Source organism: Cydia strobilella, chromosome 13, assembly GCF_947568885.1.
Source record: "Cydia strobilella chromosome 13, ilCydStro3.1, whole genome shotgun sequence".
Classification (NCBI taxonomy): Eukaryota; Metazoa; Arthropoda; class Insecta; order Lepidoptera; family Tortricidae; genus Cydia; species Cydia strobilella.
Window position 1 is genome coordinate 16853573 of NC_086053.1, and position 8491 is coordinate 16862063.

The 8491-nt window shown below is 37.5% G+C and overlaps 1 long non-coding RNA gene across 1 annotated transcript; it reads left to right on the plus strand.

Moving 5' to 3' along the window:
* Positions 1–208: 208 nt before the first annotated feature.
* LOC134746413 (uncharacterized) lies at positions 209–6774 on the plus strand. The gene is made up of 3 exons (XR_010128234.1): positions 209–547; positions 2853–3030; positions 6642–6774. It is a non-coding gene; the product is annotated as an uncharacterized LOC134746413 (long non-coding RNA).
* Positions 6775–8491: the final 1717 nt, after the last annotated feature.

An 8491-nucleotide genomic window follows, 5' to 3' on the forward strand; every position in this document is an offset into this window, starting at 1 on the left:
AAATTACGAAAATTATCACAAAATGTAAAAAAGGGACCGGTGAATACATATAATCTAAATGGGTGTTTTAAAGTAGGCCTGATGTTAAAATACAAATTAAAAACGCAAAGCGCAATGTCTTTTACTACTGCATTATCAAAACGCAAGAATACTTTGTAAACAGAATCCAGTTTTTGGAGTTTTCACTTCGCTTGGTTTCCGAGTCAAACGCGCACCTTAGGTACCTTTTTATTTACTAATTTCCTGCAACCAATAATTGCAATCGACGACCTGGCATTCAAACGGACTTTTGACGGACATTCCACATACGCGACTGGCAATTAATAGGACTCCGACAATTACTCACGACGACCTGGCTTGGATTTGGACTCGAAAATCCGCTACAATTTGATACGCCGTACCGTACGCTTTCGAAAACAGAAGTAATGCAGAAAAATGCCGCCCACGTGTTCGTATTACCAATGCAAGGCCATGACCGGTCAGAAGTCGATGTTCCGCTTCCCAACTGGCGACAGTGCTCGATTGCAAACTTGGATTGACAACTGTGGTAAGTCTTTACTACTTTCTAAAGCTTTCTTACATTAAACTTTCCTCTAACCAATTCAATAATTGATTTAAGACGAAAGTGGAGGACCCGCGCGAAATCGCCTTTTTATACAAACGTAGTCCTCATTTTCCTCTCTGGATATTAACATTATTGAGAATATTTTGACACAATTTTTTGTATATAAACCACAGCTATGTTAGATTTTTTCGAATTTTTAATTAAGTATTATAAGAGAAAAAAAAAATAAAAAAATTGTATGAAATCTGTTTTCGCTCCTAATTTTCAAAATAGTCAAACATAGGGGCATAGCTATGGTTAATATACATATGTACATCCAATTATGTAAAAATATCTTCCATAATGTCAATATCCAGAGAGGAAAATGGGGACTAACATAGTATGGAGATACGGCCATCCCCTTTCCTCTTAAAAAGTGTTTGCAGTTTAGGTATGTTGTATTGACAATGTACATATTTGTCTATTGATATAAAATATACCTAAACAGATTTTGTTTCAATAAATTATAATTTTTTGTGGTAACAGGTATGTTACATATTACAGAGATACAGTGACAAATAATGTTATTGTCACAGATCATGCAATCCTAGTGTATCGTTGTGTAGATGCCAATTAAAAGGTGTTCCAATCCATTGCATTTTGAAATTTTATTTTTGTCTTTTGTGTTGGAAAGTATTAATTATGGGCAGTTAAACTTTAAGTATGAAACATAATTCAACACGGATAGATGTTTAGGAAATCAAGTTTTCCAAATACCCACCTACATCATTTTACAAGCATCTAATTTAGCCTTAAAAACAATGGAAATTATGTACATTTGGCATCTAATTCTAACTATTGGCATAGGCACTAGTTTTAATGAAAGTGATTTCCCGCTGATTTTCCAATCCCGCTGATTCTCATAATATTGTCACAGATCACATAAATATTGTCCTTTAATGAAGAGTTAGTTAGTTACATAACTTATAAAAAACTCATTGGTACAAGCCGGGGATACCTCCGGATGGAAAATTGCATGCTCTTAGCGCTAGGCTACCAGCAGTTATTTATATGGAAATAATATTAGTTGATATTTTGTATATTATATGTAAAGTATGTAGCCATATTTTAGTTGGTTAATATTAATATTTACATGTACCAGTGAAAAGTTCTTGTTCTTATAATTTAATAATTGTTTGCTGACACAATGTTTGCCTTGCATAAGTAGCAGTAAATACCTTTTTGCATTAAATCCTCTTTAATACAAGCTTAATTTAACCTAAACATAAAACCAAGTTCTTTAGGGGAGGATTCAAGTACGCAGCAACAAAAATTTGGAATGATCTCCCACCACCACTAAGAACTCCTATGCCGTTGCTAAAATTCAAGAAACTGGTTAAAGTACATTTACTAAGAATACAGAAAGGAAATCCCCCCCTAACTATCTAACGAATAAATAAAAAACAATATAACAATATAACTAATAAAAAAATATATATATATATATACACAAACACACACCACACACACACACACACACACACACACACACACACACACACACACACACACACACACACACACACACACACACACACACACACACAGCTATAAGCAGCCGCGCCGATCGCATATATATAATATGACCAGTATAGGTACATACTGGTTTGAGCAATGGTGTGTAACGACCGACCAAAAGGGGCCCGTCTGAAAATCAGCGCTGGGTATATCAACATATATCTAGCAAAAGCTGAGACTGGTACCCATTGCCTATACCACAAACAGACCTAGATGTAGTTTACTGTTTCAATTTTCTTTTTTTTTTCTGTGCATGTTTTCTATGTTTTTTTTTTGGTTTGGCTCTTGTGCAATGTTTTTATATTTTTCTTCTGGTATAAGCAATAAAACATATTTTATTTTTATTTTTTATTTTTTTAGTTTCACCTGTCTTGTTGCTGTCTGTGTAGTGTAGACACAGACAGACGTCTGGTGGACGTCTGTATTCAAGTATTGCAAGTTAGGCTTAGGCCCAGGCCCACTTCCCGGTTTCCAATGAAGCTGAAAATTTGCATACATATGTAAGAAGGGTGACAATGCAATATTGTGGTACCATCGAGCTGATCTGATGACGGAGACAGGAGGTGGCCATTGGAACTGAGATAAAACAACGCCACCTAATTGTGTTTGGGTTTGGGCTTTCCACAGGCAACGCAAGAGAAGTACTTACAGTCAGCAATAAAAGTTTTTATCAAAAATGAAATTTTTGACAAAAAACTAAAAAAAGAGTTTAAATAAATATCATTTTCAGGTAACATGACCATTGCCCACTTGTCTCGAGATGCTCTTCGTCACAAATATGTCTGCATTGATCATTTCGAAAAGCGGTTCATTCAAATGATTGAATAAGTTAGCCGTACCTGTCCATTACAAAGGAGATCCATCGACAGAGAACTTCCCAGATTCACCAGTTGCGTCAACATCAGAAGGTATGTGATTACCTATAATTAATTAGCTCGTGCATGTCGTTACCTATACCTATCGTATGTATATATTCAGTGTCTTTGTTGGTGATGTGAAAAAAGATGCCCGTTTGCGAACTTCGGTGTTCGCGGTATAGTCCTGGCGGTTCACCTCGAAATTCAGTAAAATGCTGCAAATGGTGTTAAAGCTGTGAACATCGGCATGATTGATATTTAGTCTATACAGGGTGACCTTAGCCATTCGACAGACCCTGAAATCCCACGTAGGGTTACTTCTCAGGAATGCTCTATAACTTCCAAAACTTGTTCATAGATGGCAGCACCAGTCTCTCTCCCTACAACGTAAATCCGTAAGGAGTTCGTTTAGGAGGTGCAAGCGCGCACTGCTTGCCCTTAGAGCTGGTCAAAGACGCCTAGTCTTACTAAGATGGCATATAGTCGAGAAATTCGGACGGGCACCGCCGTGGCGGGGTGGCCTAGGGGTTCATGGCGTTAGCCGCGATAGCTAAAGACGCCGGTTCGAATCCGGCCTTCACCACTGGAGGGCTTCGTCACTTTTTCTTAAATATATGAGACATCTATTACTGTTCTTAATTTATATATACCTTAGTAGTGTGACTACTTAAAAAAACACAAAATCAAAATATTTAATAAAATAATTTGATTTGTTCCCAAAACTTGTTAATGCTCTATAACGTTAATATTTTTTTAATTAGAACAAAATATAAAAAAATAAATGTTCAAACAAAAGTTATTTCCAATAATCGACAACAAAAATAAACATGCTGTATTAATCATTGGCAGTGCTGTTGACAATTTGTTCGAAAATGTACGGCAATGATGACATTTGTCAAAAGTCAGAATCGTATTAGTGTCATAAATAAAAAAGATAATCACAAAGGTCGAAGAAGGTTTCATACTATTTATTACCTCAGGAGCTAAGTAACACATACATCAGGCTGCTCTAAAGTAAAAAATCGTAATTTGTTAATTTCTTCGTAACCGCTACACCCGTTGTTATGATACCTACTTTGTATACTGGTTCTAAATACCCTAATGCATATGTATATTTCGGCTGTGTCCAATGGCTAAGGGACACCCTGTATAAATCAATTTGACTCGAAGCACCAAAAAAAACAGGAGAAATTTGTTTTTGTTTAGAAACCTATTATATCGTGTATGCTATTAAATGAAAGGGCATTCTAAGCCGGTACTAAAAATATGTCTCGTCATTACATTTTAGTCACGTGTTTTAAATAAAAATAAAAATAATTTTCAATACCTACCAAGTCCTCCTCCTCCCAGATACGATATGATACGATACTTCAGATACGATATGGCAGTTTTTTTTTGTATAATATACTATAGGTACAAATCATTCGTGATACCCTCATATCTAACCCCAAGAACGAAATTTTGAAAATAATTCCATTGTTTTTTTTTATTATTTTCAATATTACAAAGTAACACAGTTCTACTTCAGTACCTATTTTACGAGACTTTCCATAAGCAGGGGGGTGTCACTGCGCAGTTTAGGTATATTTGGCCGGCGCACCGCCCGGGCAGGTGTATGGCAGTGGGCTGCCGCTCGGCTCGCACGATAGTCGTGTCACGTGCTCACGTGGCGCTCGCGCAAAATTGAAAAATTTGAAAATACGCAATGGCTTCGAAACCTAAATCGCGATCTAATCTGTATAAAAGATAATGTTCTGTTTACGGATGTCTGAATAAACGGAAGAACCAAGAAGCAGAAAAAAACATTTTTTTTAAATTCCGGACTATATTGACCGACATATTTTCAAAGGAATAAGTACTTATGTGGCATACCTACTTCCGTGAGAATCAGACATACTATCTCCGGCTAAAAATTTTATGTTTACAGAATCAACGTTTGTAATTCCTACATATTTATCTTAAAAATAATAAATCAGTAGGTATAGGTACAAAAACTTGTCGCGTGACAACCCCGTGCCGACACTCGCAGCTCGGTCATAAAACTGCGGCGCGCAAAGAAGATTCACGGTTCGTGCGCGGTTATAAGTTTCAATTTTGCTTGCAGGGGGCGAGTATAGGTATAATTTTATACCTAAATCTGGCTTTTGTGAAGGAGTGAATTTTCTGTACGGTAGTACTATTAGTTATTCTGTGCCATAAGTCTCGTTCCCTATTACTAAGACTTCGCTGTCTGTCTGTCTGTCTGTCCGTCTGTCTGTCACCAGGCTGTATCTCATGAACCGTGATAGCTAGACAGTTGAAATTTTTACAGATGATGTATTCTGTTGCCGCTATAACAACTAATACTAAAAAGTACGGAACCCTCGGTGGGCGAGTCCGACTCGCACTTGTCCAGTTAAAAAAAACTAATGAAATTATTTTCAAAATTACTTTCTTGGATATTAGGTATTATTTGAGATATACTTTACAATGCGACCCCCGCTCTGGATCGTACCTGGTTCAACAGATCTCAATTGCAGTGCAGCGAGGGAATGCTGCAGGCATCATGGGAACTTTTGAGCCGGGTACGATGCAGGGTGGAGGCGCATATTAGACCTTTAGTTTATTAGTTTTAGATTATTAGTTTTAATTATTGTTTGTAAATGGATTATATTGCGTATGATTAGAAAAGAAAATTATACCCAGAATATACTTTACAAAAAATTATTCAACGGTATCGTATCTGAAGGAGCCCAAACTTGGTATGTTTTGAAAATTATCGTCACTGCAATGTAATGATGTGATATATTTTTAGAACCGGCTCAAGATGCCCTTTTATTGAATACTACACACGTTACGATAGGACTCTACTCCTGTTTTTTTTTCTGGTGCTTCGGGTCAAATTTATTTATATGGACTAAAGATCAATCTTGCCGATTTTCATAACTTTAACACAATTTGCAGCGTTTTGGGGAGGCCTTTGCCCAGCAGTGGGACACTAAATTACGCTGATAAAAAAAAACCGGCCAAGTGCGAGTCGAACTCGCGCTCCAAGGGTCCCGTACATTACACAATTTAAACAATGTATTTTTTATGTGAAATGTCTTTAAAAAACCCGTAGGTGTCGGATCAATAACTAAGTAATTAAGTCCGACTCACGCTTGACTGCACATGTATAATAGGTTTTCCTATGTGCGTGTAAAGATCTATTTTGTGTATTTTTTATCAACATTTTTAACCCAGTTGTTTCGGAGATAAAGGGAGGGAATGGTCGTTTCTTGAATAACTTCTAAACTGTTTATCTTAAAATTATAAAGAAATATATTTCAGATTCTCACAATGAGCTCTTCCATTTGGTATGTAACACGATATAGTTTGAAAACTTTTTTATTTTTATTTTCTCATTTACCCCCCAAAAGCCACCGTGTTTAAAATGTATTTGTTTACGTTTCATGCCCGTCTTTGGGTCACAAACTTCCATATGTATACCAAATTTCAACTTAATTGGTCCTGTAGTTTCGGAGAAAATAGGCTGTAACAGACGGACAGACAGACAGACAGACGCACGAGTGATCCTATAAGGGTTCCGTTTTTTCCGTTAGAGGTACGGAACCCTAAAAAATAGTAGGTATATTATTATATAGCAGTTCGTTACAATATTATGTACCTATTTTTTTTTCTAGGCCAAGGACCGACAGAATTAAAAGTATTAACACCAAAAAAGTTTACCCTGGTGTTAAAAATCAAGAAGAAAATGAGGAGGAAATATTTACGACACCGAAAAAACGCAAGCGACCAGCCGATAGCGACACACCGAATTGTAAAAGATTGAAAACTGTTATTGAAGATACCAAAGAAAGAAAGAATGAAGCATAGGCGATTGCAGAAAAAAAATCAGAATAAGAAATTAATAAATTTAAGCGCTTAATCTATTCCTAATCATTCGACACCCTTCCTGTGGAAGGGTGCATGTAGGAGTTCTCGTCCGCATTTCTGCTTTGGAGACTGTCGCGCCTCACCGTGTAGGGCGATCATCCGTTGTCGTGTCTTGGCTATGGACAGCTGTGCGTCTGTGAAGCGAGGCCCAGTTCCTGACTACGCCACTGTCCCACCTACCCGCTACTACGCTCAGGAGGCTATGAGTGTGGCGGCTGACGCAGACTTTGTAGAGCGTCGCGGCGCAGCGCTTGTGTGGCGTCGCATGGAAACCGTCCAGCCGTCCACGTGCGCGTGCGCAAACATGCCAGACGTTCAGGGTGCTGCCGCGGCAGCCGCAACAACACCCTAAATGCGTCATTATATTGAACCTGCAATGTATTCAGTGAGCGAGCGAGCCTATAACACAAATAAGGTAATCAAATGCTTATAAGGGATTTGAGGCATTAAATGACAGGTTGTCTTCTCCACGGTTATCTTTAGCTATCAAAAATAAACATATCCTCCTTAACTTCTTGTTGTTGTTTTTATTTAATTCTATGTTTTAGCAATTTACTTATAGGAATACAATTTGTGTTTATCTTTAAGAAATAGAATCACACAGAACCTGATATTATCATGTTTTGCTTTTTTAGGGTTCCGTACCCAAAGGGTAAAAACGAGACCCTATTACTAAGACTCCTCTGTCCGTCTGTCTGTCACCATGCTGCATCTCATCAACCGTGATAGCTAGGCAGTTGAAATTTTCACAGATGATGTATTTTTGTTGCCGCTATAACAACAAATACTAAAAAGTACGGAGCCCTCGGTGGGCGAGTCCGACTCGCACTTGTCCGGTTTTTTAAAAGTAGGTAGGGATATTTTTTTTGACATACCAGTTCTGAAGGCTCTATATATATTTAAGAAACATATGGGACAGTTGTATTTTATTTATCTACTGAGCAAAGTGGCAAAGCATTTGATGCAAATTTTGAGTTGTTTCCTCATGTTGGCTAACTGGCACCGTGCGAAGATTATGGTGGGGGTAAGTAAAACGATCGCAGCGCATAAGGTGGTAAAAATTGGCAACTAACGGACGTTAGCGTCTTTAACATTTCATACAAGTTATATGGGTCGAAGTGAAACTTTAATTTACGATTACTCCTGAGATATTCATTTTAATTGTATCTTGTATGAGACCATTGTAATCTGTATGAAATGCTTAATAGAACTAACGTATTTAATTTGATAATTATTAATACTGTATCCGTGTAAATAGTTTTGCAAATACCACATACTATGAAATCTGTTTCTGTTTGTAGAAGATAAGAATGGGTATACTTAGTAAGTTATCCTTAAAAGATAGACATACATCATCGCGTGCCATCGCGGACTTTTTAGTAGGTAAACCAATGAAAGCTGACTTCATTAGCAAATATCTTCATATTTCAACCAATTTACACAAAACCTTAACAAACTATACGCCTTAACCATCCTTAACTTTCCTCGAGAATCACCCTACTTATTCATAGGTGAAAACCGCATAAAGGCTCCGTCACACACGCGCGTTTTGCGGGCGGAGCGTGAGCGGAGCGCAATGAAAGCGCTCCCGTCGCGC